The following is a 19,516-nucleotide window of genomic DNA, read 5'->3' as shown; positions in this document are numbered from 1 at the left end:
TTGGTCTAATACCAAAAGTTCTTTAGTAGTACACATTCATCTTGGTACACTGGAGAACAGACTAAGAGTTACAAAACTTGGTTCTACTTTTAGCTCTGATTCTTTGTTAAAAAAAAAAAAAAAGAAAAGGTTGGACTAGTTCAAGAATAGCATATACCTGGCACATATATTGATACCAACCACTAGATAACTAGTGTCCACAGGAGTCATCACTAATCAATCATAACTCACTTTCCCAGAGAACCCTTATGATTAAAATCCTTCTCAACACAGGGCTTCTGGCAGCTACTTCAAGTGAAAGTTGGCCCATAAATCAAAATGTATCTGCTACTGTGGACTAGATAATCTCTACAATCTCTTCCAACTCTTTAATATGTATTATTTATTTATTTGGCTATGCTGGGTCTCAGATGTGGTATGTAGAATCTTTAGTTGCAGTATGTGGAATCCAGTTCTCAGAACTGGGATCGAACACACGACCCTTGCATTAGGAGCACAGAGTCTTGGCCACTGGACCACCAGGGGAGTCCCCCAACTCTAAAATTCTAAAACCAAGTTTCTGAGGGTGGGAGAAAAAACACTTCCCAAAAAGCTCATAAATCAATAGCATTGATAGCCATAAATTTCAGTCTAATCTCTAAATTCTACAAATTGCACCTGATCAAGGATGCTAACAACAAATTCTGATACCATTAACATATATAACCGTGCAATACTATTCTGATTTGCTAATGGGTTCTTTTGACAGAAAAGGGACCTTTTACCCAGAATGGCCCTAAAGAAATCCTCATACAAAAATAGGACAATATTGCACTAGTAAAGAACTAAATTTAATCCCTTGATCATGCCCACGGCCTCTCAATGAGGACAAGCCTTTCACTTCTCAACGAAACCACTGCAACAGCCACTCTTCCGTCCTTTCACTCATGCCACAAAGCAATCTTCCTAAAGCAAACATGTACTCAATATCATTTTCCTGTTAAAAAATCTGTATCTAAAAATAAATAAATAAATAAAAAATAAAAAATCTGTATCTATTGCTAACAACATAAAACAAGTTTTTTTCTTGCCTCACATCCATAATGCTCTCCTTCCCCATCCCACTCCCTGCTCCCTTTTATCTTCCACAATCCTGTGTTTACTAACAGTACTGAGGTGTTTCCTCTGCCCTGTCCTTCCCTTTCTCCATTACAATAACACTTCAGCTAAGACCCAACTTCAGCTTGAAGCAGATTCTTCCTCCTCAAATCAGACACAACTGATTACCTCCTCTTCCATCTCAAAGCTTTTGGTTTATTCAAAGTATTGTCTCAAAGGTTTCCAAAACCATCAAAATTGCCTGAGGCAAGTTTTAATCCTCAAGGCCGACCCAAACCTATTAAATCAATCTCGGGAAATAAGGCTCTGAAATTTCTACTTTTAAAAAAGCTGCCCTGATTATTTTAATGACCAAATTTGGGGGCTACTGTTTTGTCTCTTCCAGTTGGTGTAAAGACGTTTCTTTAAGGAATGGAAAAATGATTTACTCTAGAATACACTGAGGAATTATCCTGCACTTGTTTATTTCATATCCTTGTTGACTTGACTCATATGCTGAAGATGAAGGAATTCCTTTCGGACTCACACCCAAAAAACTTATATCCACTGTTGAAAACAGCAGGTGAATTTCCACTTTCATTTCTAAATCTTAAAAATGAAGTAACTGTAACCTGAGTAAACCTATGAATACACGATTAAGACTCTCACCAGACCTGCTCTGAGAACTTTATTTCGGCAGAGAAACAACTCTCTAGCCCATTTTGAGGGCGGAAATACACTGCCTCTAGTACTTCCCTAAGATCTAATTATATTAGGAATACATGCAAGACTCAAACTAAGTACAGTGATAGATGGATGGCTCAAGTGCCTCGTTAATTTTCAGAGAAAAATTCCCTGAAATGTCTCTTCCTTCCCCACCCCTCACTCCCAAAAAATACACTGAAGCTGAATAACAGCGGAAAATCTAACAAGATACAAACATTAGCAAGAAAACAAGGTGAGTTGTTACTGGGGAATCGTGGATTTCGGGTAGTTTGCAAATCCACCAGGTTACATCGCTAACTTGAGGCCCAGCGTCTACCTGGGGCGCAGAGATCCTGTGTTTCGCTCTACGTCGCGGCCCGGAGCAAAGTCTAAGAACTTGAGTTCCCCACTTAGTCCCCACCAAGTCCTGTCCTCATCACGACTACTTTTTCCTTCTCTCCGCTAAAGAAAAGGGCACTTTCAGGAGGAAGGGCAGTGACAGCTCCACGTCTGCAAAACTCGGCGCCGGCGGGGCCGCTGCGGCGGCGGCGGGCGCCGACGACGACGCCGGGGCCGGGACCACCACGCTGGGGGACAATAGACGGAGGGGAATGGAAGAGAGAAGAGAGGCAGCCGCTGTACTTGGCCCCTCTCGCTGGTGCGAGCTCCAAAAAGTCTCGGGAAGGGCGGCGGGTGGCAGGTGGGCCCGGCCGCCGCCCCTCGCAGGGCCACGTCGCCCGCCCCGGCCGCTGCCGCGGGGCCCCTCGCGTAGGCCGGGCCGCAGGAGCAGAGCCCCCGGGCGGGGCTGACGGGCTCTGGGCTGGACCCCGGGGGCGCCCGCTGGGGCCCAGTTCTCTCAGAACTTGGCGCCCGCGAGGAGAGGGGCTCCGACCGTCTGGGCCCAACAGGGGCCGCTCGGGGCTTCCAGATGACCCATCCCCGCCACCCCTCCGCCCGGCCCCTGCCACTAGCCCGAGCTCCCCGCGCCCACCACGGGCACCGGCTCTGAGGGAAGAGGAAGCAGCCGCGGCTCGGGTCCCGGCTGACGCGCCGCACTCCTTTACCTCCCGCTCTCCTCCGACGTATTCATCCAGGACCCTCCCTCTCCCCAAAATTGCCTCCAGTCCGCCCGCCGGTTTTTACCGGGACACGGGGCGGCGGCTACTCTTCAGTCCCTCGACTAAGATGGCAGCCGGTCCCGATTCCGGACCACAGCTACTAGAACGAGTTGGCGGCCAACGCGCAGGCGCCTCCAGCTCCGGAGCTATCAGGACTACAAGCCCTAGAAGTCCTTGCGCACTAACCAGCTGCCGGCAGGAAGAGCTAGCGGAGGCTGGTGAGCGCAGCTAAATCCGAGCTTGCATTTAGCTAGGTGGGCGGGACTCTTGGATTACTCCCGGTCAGTTCTGTTGCTCAGTCGTGTCCGACTCCTTGCGACCCCAGGAGTTGCAGCACGCCAGGCCTCCCTGTCCATCACCAACTCCCGGAGTTCACTCAAACTCATGTCCATCGAGTCGGTGATGTCATCCAGTCATCTCCTCCTCTGTTGTCCCCTTCTCCTCCTGTCCTCAATCCCTCCCAGCATCAGTCTTTTTTTCTTAATGTTTTTTTAATTTAAATTTATTTACTTTAATTGGAGGCTAATTACTTTACAATATTGTATTGGTTCTGCCACACATCAACGTGAATCCGCCACGGGCGTACACGTGTTCCCCATCCTGAACCCCCTTCCCCTCTCCCACCTCCCTCCCCTTCGCATGAGGTGGCCAAAGTATTGGAGTTTCAGCTTCAGCATCAGTCCTTCCAATGAACACCCAGGACTGATCTCCTTTAAAATGGACTGGTTGGATCCTCTTGCAGTCCAAGGGACTCTCCAAGAGTCTTCTCCAACACCACAGTTCAAAAGCATCACTTCTTCGGTGCTCAGCTTTCTTCACAGTCCAACTCTCACATCCATACATGACCACGGGAAAAACCATAGCCTTGACTAGACGGACCTTTGTTGGCGAAGTAATGTCTCTGCTTTTGAATATGCTATCTAGATTGGTCACAACTTTCCTTCCAAGGAGAAAGCGTCTTTTAATTTCATGGCTGCAATCACCATCTGCAGTGATTTTGGAGCCCCAAAAAATAAAGTCTGACACTGTTTCCACTGTTTCCCCATCTATTTGCCAGGAAGTGATGGGACTGGATGCCATGATCTTCGTTTTCTGAATGTTGAGCTTTAGGCCAACTTTTTCACTCTCTTCTTTCACTTTCACCAAGAGGCTTTTTAGTTCCTCTTCACTTTCTGCCATAAGTGTGGTGTCATCTGCATATCTGAGGTTATTGATATTTCTTCTGGCAATCTTGATTCCAGCTTGTGCTTCTTCCAGCCCAGCGTTTCTCATGATATACTCTGCATAGAAATTAAATAAGCAGGGTGACAGTATACAGCCTTGACATACTCCTTTTCCTATTTGGAACCAGTCTGTTGTTCCATGTCCAGTTCTAACTGTTGCTTCCTGACCTGCATATAGGTTTCTCAAGAGGCAGGTCAGATGGTCTGGTATTCCCAACTCTTGAAGAATTTTCCACAGTTTATTGTGATCCACACAGTCAAAGGCTTTGGCATAGTCAATAAAGCAGAAATAGATGTTTTTCTGGAACTCTCTTGCTTTTTCCATGATCCATCGGATGTTGGCAATTTGATCTCTGGTTCCTCTGCCTTTTCTAAAACCAACTTGAACATCTGGAAGTTCACGGTTCACGTATTGCTGAAGCCTGGCTTGGAGAATTTTAAGCATTACTTTACTAGCGTGTGAGATAAGTGCAACTGTGCGGTAGTTTGAGCATTCTTTTGCATTGCCTTTCTTTGGGATTGGAATGAAAACTGACCTTTTCCAGTCCTGTGGCCACTGCTGAGTTTTCCAAATTTGCTAGCATATTGAGTGCAGCACAGCCCGGTATCTCTAGGCTTTTTAAAAAACCCTCCTCGTCTCACACCAGAACCTCTCAACAGTATAGCTACGGATCCAAAACTCTAGTGTGCCTCAGAATCACCTGAAGGGCTTGTTAAAACATAGACTACTGGGCCCCCCCCCCCCAGAGTTTCTAATTCAGCAGATCTGGGATATGATCTAATCATTTTAATAATTTGCATTTCTAACAAGCTCTCTGATGTACTTCTAGTAGGAGATCACACTTTGAGAATCACTGAACCATATCTTAGTCCTTAAAAAACTACACTCAGGAGTTACATTGATTGGATTCAACTCCACCTTTTAACAGTGTGCGCTTAGGGATGATGAAAATAGCTTACACGTAAGTGGTGCCAACGTGGCAGGTGTTCTTAGAGCTGATCAATAAGCTCCTTTAATCCTCACAACGAATCTATGAGGGAACTACCTTCATTTTCCTCACTTTACAGATGCACAAACCAAGTCACATGCTGGATAAGAACCCAGGCAGTCTGGCTTCAGATTCCAACCTCTTCCTTCATAGATTGTTTGTGAGAATTAATAGGCTGTGGAAGTAAACTCAGAGGCACAACTAAGTGCTTAGTAATTAGTGATCTTTGCTATTATTGTTTAGCATGTTTCCTCCTAATAAAAACAGTATTTTACCATTTAGAAAGTCACTTACAGTTTTCAAAGTACTTTCAAGTCCTCCATGTCAGTGTTTCCTGCAATGTACCTTAGGAAAGCATGTTAAAGATACAGATTCCTATAACCCTACCCCATTCACATTATCTAGTGCTGTGGTTCTCAAACTTCAGTGCCCATCAGAATCACCTAGAGGACTTAAACCATAGACTGCTGGGCTCCACCTTCAGAATTTCTAGTTCAGTAACTCTGAGCTCTGACCGCAGTGTTTGCATTTTCGACCACAGATCACACTTGGACAATCACTGTGGTAGGGCAATGTTTCTCACCTTTTTTAAAATTATCATCTCGGTAAGGAACAATTTTACACTATTTTTGGGGGTGGGGGGGGTGGGCATGCCACTCTGCACTTGGAATCTTAGTTCCCCCACTGGGGATCAAACCCATGCCCCCTACAGTGGACATGGAGTCTTAACAACTGGATCACCAGCGAAGTCCTACTAGACATTTTTCCCCTAAATTCCCTCATGAAATTTTAATGTCACAAATGTACTTTTTATCAATGTATGTACCATGTATCTGAGCTTTTACCAAAAAAATTTTGAATGGGGAGGAATTCCCTGGCTATGCAGTGGTTAGGACTCTGTACACTCACGGCTGAGGGTACAGGTTCAATTCACGTTCTGGGAACTAAGATCCCTGCAAGCGGAGAAGGGCATGCAAACAAAACAATTTTTTAAACATACATGTATTTTAATGTCCTCTGCACCCCCACAATCAATTTTTGTCCTATTGAGAACACATGTTCTGCAGGATGTGGGTTTTTAACTAGTGCCCCAGGTGATTCTTAACACTAGACAGAACGCAGTGTATCTTTAAAGTATGAGTTATTTTTATGCCTGGGCTTCCCAGGTGGCTCAGTGGTAAAGAATCCGCCAATGCAGGAGTTGTAGATTCGATCCCTGGGTCAGGAAGATCCCCTGGAAAATGAAATGGCCACCCACCCAGTATTTTTGCCTGGGAAATCCAATGGCCAAAGAAGCCTGGCAGGTTACACTCCATGGGGTCGGACACAACTTAGCAACTAAAACAAACATTTTTATGTCCGTTATACAAAAACGGAAATGAGTCTCAAGTAAATTAGATGAGTGGTCCAAGATCACTCAGCCAGGAACCAGGGATTCAACAGAAGTCCTCCAGCACCACATTCTGTCTTCATACACAAATTTTAAACTATATAATGTTATGCAAAACTAATGTATAGTGTTTGAAGTCAGAATAGTGATTACCCTGTCCTTAGTCACTCAGTCGTGTCTGACTCTTTGTGACCCCACGGACTGTAGCCCACCAGGCTCCTCTGTCCATGGGACTCTCCAGACAAGAATACTGGAATGGGTTGTCATGCCCTCCTCCAGGAGATCTTCCCAACCCAGGGATCAAACCCAGGTCTCCCACATTGAAGGTGGATTCTTTACTGTCTAAGCCACCAGGGAAGCCCAGTGATTACCTTTAAGAGGAGGTAAAAACAGGAAGGAGACCCAAAAGGGGGTGGCAAAAACATTCTGTGTCTTGATCTGCGTGCTGGTACACTGGTAGGCCCACTTTGTGAACATTCATCAAGCTGCATATTTATGATTTGTGTATTTTTCTGTGTATTATATGTCAAGAAAAGTTTATGTAAAGCATATATGTTTTAAATGTATATTCATTTAATTCCAAAAACGCATCTCTTTCTACTACATACCAGCTTCTCAAACTTTAGAGTGCATCAGAATCAGCTGGGGGACATATTGAAACCCAGATTGCCAAGTAACACCCCCAGAATCTCTTAAGTTCTGGAATCAGGCCCAAGAATTTGCATTTCAAAGTCGGACACAGCTTAGCGACTGAACAACGATAAACAAGTGCCTAGGTGATGCTGATGCCTAGGGATCACATTTTGAGAATCACTATGCTGGGTGGTCTATGCTATCCTAACGTTCTTGCTTATGCCAACAGGATGGATTAGGTCTGATCTGGGAGGCAGACCTAGTGGAATTAATGTCAGGCTTCTTCAGAGCCACATGGACCAAGGATCTAGTACTACCAATATCTTACTTCAGGGGGTTTAGGGAAATCCCCTGACCCTCAGTGGCCAAATTTCTAAATGGGAATAATAGATACTACCTCCTGAGATGTTGTGAAAATTCTAGGAAATCCGGGGCAGGTATTTAGTTGATAGGTTCTCCAAGGAGGGCCCAAGTTAGTAAAGGCAGAGAATCCCAGTCTGGACATTTACTCATCTCCCATTCTGTGTGGCTCTGGCTCCCAAGTTCCCTGATTCAAAAGCCAGTCTATTCTTGGCCTGGTCAGAATGCAGGACTTGTGGCTAATAAGGCCTTGAGCCACCTACACCCTCCTTCTGCCTTGGACAGCCAGGTCAGCCTGGGACAGGACCCAGCCCTGCTAGAGCAGGGGCAGGAAGCCTGGGAGAAGCCTCCATCAGCAAGGGAAGGGGTTTCCCAGGTCTCTGGAGAAAGAAGGAAGCAGAGATGCAGAGCTGGAAGGAGTGGGAAGAGAAAACCCAGCAACCCACATGCCACCTGTCTCTTATTGACTTTCCCTGTAGAACACTTAGTCACGCTGCTAGTCACGCTGCTGTCCCCCACTTCCCTGAAGCCATTCTGCATTCAGCTGCCAGAGGTAGGGAAAGACTTGAAAAGTGGCAGAACTGTGTGTTGATGGAGAGAAGACACTGGATGGAGCTTCTGGGAGCCTCAGACATGGATCCAAAGAAACCACCGAAAACCTAGGTCATGGCTCATCATTTTCCCTGTTTAAGAATGTTTGTCATCTGCAAAATGAGGAACACAAGTTCCATCCCTGGTCACCTCAGTCATCCCCTCCAGGTAGGGTTGCCAGATTTAGAAAATAAAAATGTAGGATGCTCAGTTAAATTTGAATTGCAAGTAAAAAATGAATAATTTTTAATACAAATTTGTGACAAATACTGCATGTAACATTCTTATACTAATTTTTTTCCATTGTTTATCTAAAATTCAAATTGAACTGGGCACCACATGTTTTATTTGGCAAACTTACTTTCAGGGCTTTATATACTTTCTTCACTGGGATGGTGAACTTAAATGCCTTCAATGGCCAGTAAGGGAAAATAAAAGATCACAGCTAACATCTACATTTACATTTTTAATTATCAAATAGGATCCTAAGTGTTTTGTATGCACTGTCTCACTGAATTATCCCAGCAAGCCAGGTGGGGCACTCCATTTCCTCATCCATGAAGTGGGCATAGTAATATGCTCCATCTTCTGGGATGTTATGAGAATTAAATGAGCTAATGCCTATAAAATACTTAGAATGGTGCCAGGCAAGCACATAGTAAGCACTAGCTATAATTTGTCCCATTATGCTCACAGAGAAACAGAGTAACCAGCCCGTGGTTTTACCTAGCAGTGGCAGAGCCAAGGCTGGAACTCAGATCTATGACTATGGCAAAAATTAAAATTATTTAAAACTCCTGTGTTTTAAATAAACAGGAAATAAAACAGGAAAATGGATCAACTGTGGTCAATTTACAGAATGGAATACTACAAAGCAGTACACATACGTTACAAAGTACACAGCTGATGTTCAACTCATTCATAACTATCATTATTATAAAGCCAAGAGATGTAAACAATTCAGAAACACATTTCTCGAGACTTCCCTGGTGGTCCAGTGGCTAAGACATTGATGCAGGGTGCCTGGGTTCCATCCCTGATAGGAAAACTAGATCTCATATGCTGCAACTACGAGTTGTCAAGCTGCAATGAAGAATGAAGATCCCGTGTACCACAGCTAAGACCCAGTGCAACCAAATACATTATTAATTTTAAAAATATTTTAAAACTTTAGTTTTTTATGTTTGGCTGTGGTGGATCTCCATTGCTGCTTGGGCTTTTCTCTAGTTTCAGCAAGTGAGGTTGTGGTGCCCCGGCTTCTCATTGTAGTGGCTTCCCTTGTCGTGGAGCTCAGGCTCTAGAGCACAGTCTCAGTAGCTGCGCTGAGGCATGTGGGATCTTCCTGGATCAGAGATTGAACCTGCGTCTCCTGCATTGGAAAAGGTGGATTCTTTACCACTGAACCACCAGGGAAGCCCTAAAAAATGTTTTTAAAAAGAAAAAATGCATTTCTAGAACCAATATGCAGAATGCATAATGGGTAAAATTATGCATTTTCATTCATATGGAAAACATGTTTTAATACATTCACTGCTAATTACAAAAAGCACAGTATTGTAGTGTTTATAAACTTCTGCCACAATTTGATGCTCTTTATTCTAAACAGGCATTATTAGGTCCCAAAGGATATTTTCATAAGTTGGTTATTTGGAGCATAGATGTATTTCCCCATTAATTAAAGAATATTATAATGGTTGATTATGATCTTGGTATGCCCATCAAACCTTTTAATATTATGCAGCTGAATTGTTGTACAAATAAAATCATAGACATCGAAAACTACTGTGACACAAAATAGATAAGTATCAGACATTATGCTAAAAGAAAGTACAAACTGTATAATTCTATTTGTATGCTGTTCTAGAACATATAAAACCTAATCAATGGTGAAGGAAATCACAATATCGGTTGTTTCTAGAGAGAGAAAATTTTCTCAGGTGTTGAAAATGTGTTTTCAATATCTTGTTAGAGGTGTAGATTACACGTCTGTATGGATTTGTCAAAACATAGTAAATAATACACTTGAGATCTATGTTTATCATTGCATGTAAAATGAACCTAAAAAAAAAGCCTCAAAACAAATACTGAACTCTAGTTAATGACAGCCATACTGAAATGTTTAAAGGTAGCATGAACTCTGCAGCTTCCTTGTAATGCATCAGAAAATACGATGGATGAGTGGAGTGATGAAGGAATTAATATATGACAAAGTGTATATAGCAAACAGTTAGCCATACATGTCTTTAAACTGTTCTGTTTGAAAATATTCATAATAAAATGTTGGTGGAGGTAGGGGAACTCCTACCAAGCAAAATGCAGTCTGTCTTAGGGGTGGATTTGTAATCTCTGATCCATTTGCAGGCATCTCCATCTCCTGCCTGTTTTTCTCCTTTGAGCTATGAAACAGCATGATCTCATTTCTAAAATCTTCCTCTCACAGCTTCTGTCCTAATATTTCTCCTAACTGGGTTCCAGTCCACTCCCTATTATTTACTTGCTGTATGACCTGGCCTCTCAGGGTCTCTTCTGACAGATAGAGATTAGGGTCATGTAACTTTTATCTGTAGGTAACAGACTGAATATTTTAAAAATTAAAGATAAAAATAAATAAATGCATCAGATTCAGCCTTTCAACCTTATAAGATTTCCTTCCTCTCTAAACCATTAGCCCTTCAAGTGCAAGGTACCATCTTATCCATTCCTGTATTTTCTCTGGCATACAGTAACACCTTAAGGGTACTCAGAAAACACTTCAATGAAAATTTCTTTGTAAATTTTGAGAGAAGACAGAAACACATGTATTGAGTGCCCACTGGGTGCCCTGAATGAGATGTGCCTATATTCATCCCCAATGAGGTAGGAAGTATTGTGATGACCACTTTTCTAGAGGAAGAAACAGTTTCAGAAGGGTTAGGAGACTTGCCAAAATTCACAGAGAATGCAAGAAATAGACCTGGGATTTAAACCCAGGACGGTCTCTTTCAACTACTTCACAACTGCCTCTTCTTGAATCAGTGTAAAAAAAAGAGAGACTTTATGCTTTTCTGTAACCTTCAGATTTTCTGTACTGAATATAGAAGTAAAAAAGAATGTTATAAAAATAAATAGCCATAAGGAGCTCTCAACACCTCCTGCAGTTTTGGGAGGACTTAGAGTCAGATGAGCGTTTGCAGGACTGAAGAACTCCCTTAGATAATAAACAGCATGGCAGAGTTTCTCCTAGTCCTGCTCATTATTCCCAGTTCCCTCTTTTCTTCCTCTCAAACGTAGAGTCGTCCTTTTCCTAGGAAAGCCCCACAGTTACAGATTTAGATCAGAATCATTGCTTGCCCACAGTTCTCATTGGAAATGTCTATGCTAAACTGGAATATACCTGTCTTTAAAAAAATTATAGTCACATCTACAAATTCCTCAGGCAAAGATGAAATCAAGAAACAAGCATCCAGGTCACATTATGCGAGATGGGAAGGTATCATCAAACAAGAAACACTCTTGGGAATCTTAGAACTCAGCCTTGATTCGGGTAAACTTCAGAGGCAATAAAGGCTGCAGAGACATAGGAACATGTGACTTTGTTTTCGTCCTTGAGGACCTTCTGAACTTGGAGGGAGGAGGGGCAGGCCCTGAAAGGTCAAATGCTTCAGTCACATGTGTTCAGAATGCTTCCTCAACCGTGAACTAGGACTAACAGTAGTACCTTGCCTCTTAAGGTGGTGGGGAGGATAAAATAAGAGAACATTAATACAGAACAGGATCATAGTAAGTGTTTCATTAAAGTTAGTGCTTGATTTTTCACATGAGACACCTGTGTGCCAGAGAGGTTTGAGGACTTGCCTGAGATCAACTAGTAACTGGAAGAAGCAGAATTCAAATGTGGTCAGCCTGACTCTAGAGCCTTCAGTCTTCACCTTTAAGCCAGTACCTTCCAAGGAGTGGTGCACTGATGTATATGCACAAACTGATTTTAGGTGGTGCCAAAAGTGGTCATCAAAAAAAAAAACCCTTTTCATTATGAAAAACTTCAAAGATACAAAAAGAAAATAGTATAATGAATTGCCTGCTTCACCCGGCTTCAAATAGCAGCTCATTAACAACAGCCTTCATCTGTTACCTCTGCTGATGGCTTATTTTGAAGCAAATCCCAGACATCACGCTCTTTCATTCGTAACTATTTTGGTAGGTTTGGTATGGTAATCTTTTAAAAAATTATTTTGTTGAAGTATAGTTGATTTACAATGTTGTGTAAATTTCTGTTGTACAGCAAAGTGATTGTTATACAGGTATATACATTACTTTTCATATTCTTTTAATCTATATATTTTTGGCTGTGCTGGATCTTTGATGCTGCATGTGGTCTTTCTCTAGTTGTGGTGCTTAGGGTTCTCAGTGCAGTGGCTTCTCTCATTGCAGAGCACAGGCTCTAGATGTGTGGGCTTCAGTATTAATAGTTGTAGCACTCAGGCACAGTAGTTTCGGCTAACAAGCTCCACGGCATGTGGGATCTTCCCAGACCAGGGATCAAACCTGTGTCCCCTGCATTGGCAGGCAGATTCTTAACCACTGGACCATCAGGGACCACCATTTTCCATTATGGTTTATCACAGGATATTGAATACAGTTCCCTGTGCTATACGGAGGGACCTTGTTGTTGATCCATTCCCTGTATAATAGTTTGCATCTGCTCATCTCCAACTCCTAATCCATCCCTCTCCCAACACCTTCCCGACAAAAATTTCCTAAAACTTGATAATAAGAAGACAAACAACCCCATTTTAAAAGGGGCAATAGATATGAACAAATTTCACTAAAGAAGGTAAAAGAATAAGCACTTGAAAAAAATGCCTAACATCTTTAGCCGTTAGTGAAAACCAAAATGAGATGCCATTTTACACCCACTAGAGCAGTTATTTAAAAAAAAAAAGACAGTAACAAACGGCAAGAATGTGGAGAAACAGGAAGTCTCATACATTGCTAATAGAAATGTAAAATGGTTCAGCCACTTTGGAAAATAGTCTGCTGGTTTCTTAAAAAGCTAGGCATAAATTTCTCATAGGACCCAACAATTCCACTTCTATGTATCTACACAAATGAAAAAATGAATGCCAATGGCTTGCATATGAATGTTCACAGCAGCATTATTCATAATAGCCAGAAAGTGGAGGGAAAAACTTAAATGTCAGTCAACTGATGAGTGAATTTTTAAAATGTTCTATATATGTACAATGGAATATTATTCAGTAATAACAAAAGAAATGAGCTATTGATAAATGCTATGTCATGAATGAACCTGAAACTAAACATTAAACTAAAGCAAAGTCAGACACAAATGATCACATATTGCATATTTAATTCCATGTATTTGAAATGTCCAGAAAAGGCAAATTTATAGAGATAGAAGGTTTTGATGAGGGATTTCCTGGGACAGAAGATAGCAATGAGAATTAGCCCATGTAAATGACCAAGAGGGGTCTCAGTAGAGTGATGAAATTTCCTAAAAATAGTTTCTGATAAGGGCTGAAAATCTCAGTAAATTTATTACAAATCATTAAATTGCATCTTTAAAATGAGTAGATTTTATGGTATGCCAATTACACCTTTTAAGAAGTTGTTTTAAATATACATATGCCAGTTGTTCCAGCAGTTCCATTCCTGAGTTATCCTTTCAATAAATAGTCAGTGAGCAAAATAGCAGGTGAACATGTGATTGATTCATCATAACATTGTTTGTAATAGGAAAAGACTGGAAATAAGGACCAAGTCCATCAGTAGGGGATAAAATAAATTACGGTGCTAGAAAACTATGCCAGTCTTAAAAAAAAAAGTATATGTACTGATATGAAACCATCTCAAATGTATTTTATTTAGGGAATAAGGTCTAAATATTCGGTAGAAAATAACAACAGATTACATATTTATTTACTTGTATATGCATAGAACATCTCTGGACTATAGAAAGGAAGAGAGTGAGATTAGATGTCTTTTAAAGGAATTGAGTGGCTGGGGGACAAAAGTAGAAGGAAAACATTTTCATGTTTTTTTGAATAATGTATCAGATACCTATATTAGCTATTTGAAATTTAAAAAAATTTTTAAAGAAGTTAACTAAAATTATTACTAAAAAGTAGATTGATTTATTTAAAGAAAAATATGAATAAGTCTCATCATAAAGCATATACAGACAAGGACAAACCACTAAGGTTGGATGTGGACAAGTGTGGCTCAGAGCCAGCCCAGGGCCATCTATCACAGGGGCCAGCCACTGCCTGTCTACCTCGTGGCTCCACACCTCCCTCAGCCTCACCTGGGGCTGGAGAGGAACAGAGGCTGAGCCCTGATCCCTGAGCCTTCCAGACACTGCAGCACAGTAGTCACAAAAGTTGTCCAGTATTGGTGACTGCTTCTTGAGGGGGTCAGAATGGGCTCCTGTCACAAGCACAGAGTTCCCAGTCAGCCAGCTGCATCACAATCCTGCTGGCACTGGGGATGGTGAGGCCACCTGGGTCTCTTGGACACCCAAGGCCATCCTTTAGTCCCAGAGAGAGAAAGGGGAAGAGCGTTTCTCCCATTCCTTTGCAGCTGAGGTGTAGAGCTTAGGATATAGAGTCAATCTCAGTTTTGCTGTTTATTTGCTGTGTGACCTCAGGCATGTCACTTACCTTCTCTGAGCCTCTGTTTCCTCATTGTAAACATGGAAACGATACTTTTAGAAAAACATATTGATGAAATAAAGCAATACATAGATAAGGGAACAACTCAAATGTTATCAGTAGGAGAATGAATAAAAGAAATCATGCCGTGTTTATACAATGGAATACATATAGCAGTAAAAAGAACAAATCATTACTACAGGCAAAAGCATAGATGAACTGCACAGACATAATGAGTGAGGGCTTCCCTGGTGGGTCAGAGGTAAAGAATCTGCCTGCCAATGCAGGAGACTCAGGTTCGATCCCTGGGTCAGGAAGATCCCCTGGAGAAGGAATAGGCAACCTACTCCAGTATTCTTGCCTGGAGAATCCCATGGACAGAGGAGCCTGGTGGGCTAAGTCCACAGGTCTCAAAAGAGTCAGACACAGCTTAGTGACTAAACAACAACAATGAGCAAAATAAATCAGACAAAAAGAATACACACCATAAAAAATGTACTTTTTAATGTTTAATAACAGGTAAAACAAACATAAGGTGACAGAGGTAAGAATACTCGTTACTCTGGAGCAGCAAGAATTAGCTGGGAGGGGCGCCTCCCTCATGCTCCCATGTGGGGCAACTAAGAGCTCACACGCAGCAAGCATGTGATGTCATGTGCCAGAACAGAGAGAAGATCCCACGTGCTGCAACAAAGACCTGGTGCAGCCAAATAAATAAAGAAAAATATTTGTAAAAATATAGACAGAGGAATAGAAGAACACAGTATTCAAGAGGATGGTTACTCTGGTCAGGAAAACAGTTGGGTGGGAAGGAGGGTATAGGGTTAGATACAGGTTATTGTCTAGGCTCTGCAGTTTGATATGGGATGGTAGATTCACAAGTGCCTACATCGTTACTTTAAAAAATAAATTAGGGCTTCCCTGGTGGCTCAGTAGTAAAGAATCTGCCTGCCATCTCAGGAGATGAGGGCTTGATCCCTGATCTGGGAAGATCCCACATGCCTCGTGGCAACTAAGCCTCTGTGCCACAACTACTGAGCCTGTGCTTTTTAGAGCCAGGGAGCCACAGCTACTGAGCCCACGTGCCGCAGCTCCTGAAGCCTGAGCGCCCTAGAGCCCATGCTGCGCAATAAGCGAAGCCACTGCAATGAGAAACCCGTGCACCCAACTAGGGAAAAGCCCTCACAGCAACGAAGACCCAGCATAGCCAATAAATGAATAAATAAAAAGAAATATAACTTCAAAAAATTAAAAGCTAATTAAACAACTCAAAGATAATTTTAAAATAATACAAGGGACACAAACACCTGATAGGGCTGTTGAAGGGTGTATCAGTCATGATTCTTAGTCACAAAACAAAACGAAGATACAGTATATTAACACATCCATATGGAATTTAGAAAGACAATAATGACGACCCTGTATGCAAGATGGCAAAAGAAAACACAGATGTAAAGAACAGACTTCTGGACTCTGTGGGAGAAGGTGAGGGTGGGATGATTTGAGAGAACAGCATTGAAGCATGTATATTACCATATGTAAAATACATCTATTTTACATATCCAAGTTCCATGCATGAAGCAGGGCACTAAAAGCCAGTGCTCTGGGACAACCCAGAGGGATGGAGTGGGGAGAGAGGTGGGAGGGAGGTTCAGGATTGGGGGGACACATGTGCACCCCTGGCTGATTCATGTCAATATATGGCAAAAACCACCACAATATTGTAAAGTAATTAGCCTCCAATTAAAATTAATTTTAAAAAAAGACTCAAAACTCTCCTCAGCTTGAGCAGAAAAGAAATTTATTAAAGTACGTCGGGTGGCTCAGAGAATCTCCACGAGAGCCTGAGCATCAGGCACTGGGGACCATGTACTGTTCGGAACAACTCTAAAATTCCCCTGAGGAGAGATGCCAGGGTTGGAGTTGTGGGACACAGACACTACAGCTTTCTCTGCCAACCCTGAGCTCTGAATGCTACCAACAGCTATTACCCAGCGCCTCTCTGTGTGAAATAGCAGCAATATTTTACATGTCAGGCGGTGCTAGTGGTCAAGAATCCCCCTGCCAATGCAGGAGGTCCAAGAGACGCAGGTTGGATCCCTGGGTCAGGAAGATCCCCTGGAGAAGGGCATGGCAACCCACTCCGGTATTCTTGCCTGGAGAATCCCATGGGCAGAGGAACCTAGCAGGCTACAGTCTATAGGGTTGCAAAGAGTTGGACATGACTGAGCAACTGAGCATAGCACACACACACACACACACACATATACTTAAATGTATATACGCTTGTTCATTTGTTTGTTTAGGGGTGTGTGGACATGTGTATGAAATCGTGCGTGTTAAGGGCTAGTCCAGATGCTAGGAACACTGTAAGAGCCTGCTCCATTAGGGTTAGCAATGGTAAGGTTACATGGCAACTGGAAGGACTAGTTCTGGAATGCAGATAAGACATCCCCAGAGATTCTGAGGACTTCTTAGAGGAGATTTGACAGGGAATACTAGCTTAGCTTGGCAGATGGAGGCCAGGAAACATGGGATTATTTTGAAAAAGTTATTTTAATAAGACTGTGTTATATTGGTACTAAGCCTGTCATGTCCATTATCTTAACTTAATTTTCATGATTTGCAAAGGGCAAGGCCTGTAAGACACAGAAATACCCAGTATTGACTCCAGCTCTGCAAGGTCCCAGCTGTGTAGTCTGGACAAGTGATGTAATCCCTCTGAGTGTCAGTGCTCTCATCTGTAAAATGGGGGCAATAATGAGATGTCATGAGGACCATGTGAGAGAGGATCTATGCCAGACTTGGCATAGAGTGGGTACTTGATCAGGTAGTAGGGACAGGTGGTGTTATTTTTCATCATCACTGGCATTTCTCCTACAGTTCATGTCAGAAGAAGGCATAGCCGTGGGACAGAATTTTATACCACGAACAACAAGATCTAGGGCCCAGACTCAGCTACCAGGGGAGAAAAAGCTCTGGAGACAGCCAGCTAAAGGTGAGGAAAAGTCCACAACAGGGGGCAGAATGCAGGATTCAGAGATGATGGGGACAGTTGGCTGGGGTAATCCATTTGGTTGTTGGCTTGAGGTGGCCTGTTAGAGGCCGGGCCTAAAAGAGAAGAGACAAAAGCAACTCAGGGACCCAGCCCAGAAGCTGAACTCCCTGATTCAACAACTGAATAACGTTTGTTTGCTTGTTTGTTTTGGCTGGGCTAGGTCTTGGTTGCTGCATGGGGAGCTTTTCTCTAGTGGCGGCAAGCAGAGGCTACTCTCCAGCTGTGATAACGGGCTTCTCATTGTAGTAGCTCCTCTTGTTTCGGAGCTTGGGCTCCAAGGCATGTGGGCTTCAGTAGCTGCGGCGTAGGGGGTTAGCTGCCCCCAGGCAAGTGGGATCTTCCCCGACCAGAGATTGAACCATGTCCCCTGCTTTGGCAGATGGATTCTTAACCATTGAACCACCAGGGAAGTTCTAGAATAATGGTTTGATCCAGGCTCTGAGGTTGGGTAGATCTGGCTTCATATCCCAGCCTCAATGCCAAGACCACTGTATGACCTTAAGAATGTTCCTCATCATCTCTGACTTCTGTTTACTTCCCTGTGGAAAGACCGTCTTCTCACTTCTCCTGTTGTTCTTCTAGAATCAGTAGTTCAACAACAGAGTCTTCTTCAATCGCCTCATTTTCAGAGACCTTGGTCTCCCCGGATCATACCTCTACACTGAAGCTAAGCCTCAGTTTCCCTTTACCACATCCTCCCTTGCATCCTTGACCTCTCTGAGACCACAAATCCAGTGGCCCTGACACACTGTCCACCCATCCCTTCTGCATCCATGTGCCTCCTGGTGCCCCTGGATTCCCTGCTCAAACACTGTGATAACCTCCTTGCCCCACCCCATCTGGGGTAATTCCCAACGCATCCCCATCATCTATTGCAGTCTCTGGCAGCCATGATGAACACAACTGGAGAAAACCAGTCACCTTAGCCTTATTTTATTGTTATTTTGGCCTTGAGGCTTCTGGGCTCTTAGTTCCCTGACCAGGGATTGAACCTGGGCCCACAGCAGTGAAAGCGCCAATTCTTAACCACTGGACCACCAGGAAATTTCCAAGGATTGTTTTACTTGAGATTCAAGTTTATAAAACCCCAGTGGGGTTTCAACCTTACCGGCTCACTCTGTCAGACAACTCTTTCATACATTCTTTCCTTTAAACTTCTCTCACAGACTTCTCTCATCTTTCAGCTGGCAATGTTGTCTCAACCTTTTTAAAAAAAAAAAAAATTTATTCTTGTTTATTTATTTGGCTGTGCCCGGTCTCATTTGTGGCATGTGGGATCTAGTTCCCAGATCAGGAATTGAACCTGGGCCCCCTGAATTGGGAGCATGGAATCTTAGCCATTCAACCATCAGGAAAGTGCCTGTCTCAAGCTTTTTGAGGAAATGGAACTCAAGAGAACTCCCATGCTTTCCCGTACTGAGGGATACCTGTACTGTACAAATATCTCTTACCCTATCTAAAACCTTTCCCTCCATAGGCACTCTGGGTCTCAGGGTCCCATTCCTTTCACCTTCTTAATTCTTCCCTCTCTCCTGTATCACTGGTTTCTCCTTCCCTATTGACTTTTTCTATCAGCAAATGAACATGTTTTGGAACTTACTATAATTGAAATAAGCAAGCAGCTCTCCTTTGACCGTATCTTTCCCATCTGTGTTTCCATCCTTTGTTCCCCTCTGTGCAGCTAATCTTCTTCAAGGAACTGACTCTACTCTGATGTCTCTACTT

The 19,516-nt window shown here is 42.9% G+C and overlaps 1 protein-coding gene across 2 annotated transcripts in view; it reads right to left on the bottom strand.

Annotated features, from left to right (window-relative positions):
* The window catches only part of ITCH (itchy E3 ubiquitin protein ligase), a 99,527-nt gene extending 96,429 nt beyond the window's left edge, over window positions 1-3,098 (bottom strand). Inside the window, exon 1 of one of the 2 annotated variants that reach the window (XM_018057738.1) lies at window positions 2,847-3,098. The gene's annotated coding sequence lies outside the window, so the exon portion shown is untranslated. The remainder of the gene's footprint in view (window positions 1-2,846) is intronic. The other variant, XM_005688476.3, reaches the window with a different exon arrangement.

Source organism: Capra hircus, chromosome 13 (assembly GCF_001704415.2).
Source record: "Capra hircus breed San Clemente chromosome 13, ASM170441v1, whole genome shotgun sequence".
NCBI classification, from domain to species: domain Eukaryota; kingdom Metazoa; phylum Chordata; class Mammalia; order Artiodactyla; family Bovidae; genus Capra; species Capra hircus.
Note: the sequence above shows the minus strand (reverse complement) of the source record. Positions and strands in the feature narration are given on the sequence as shown.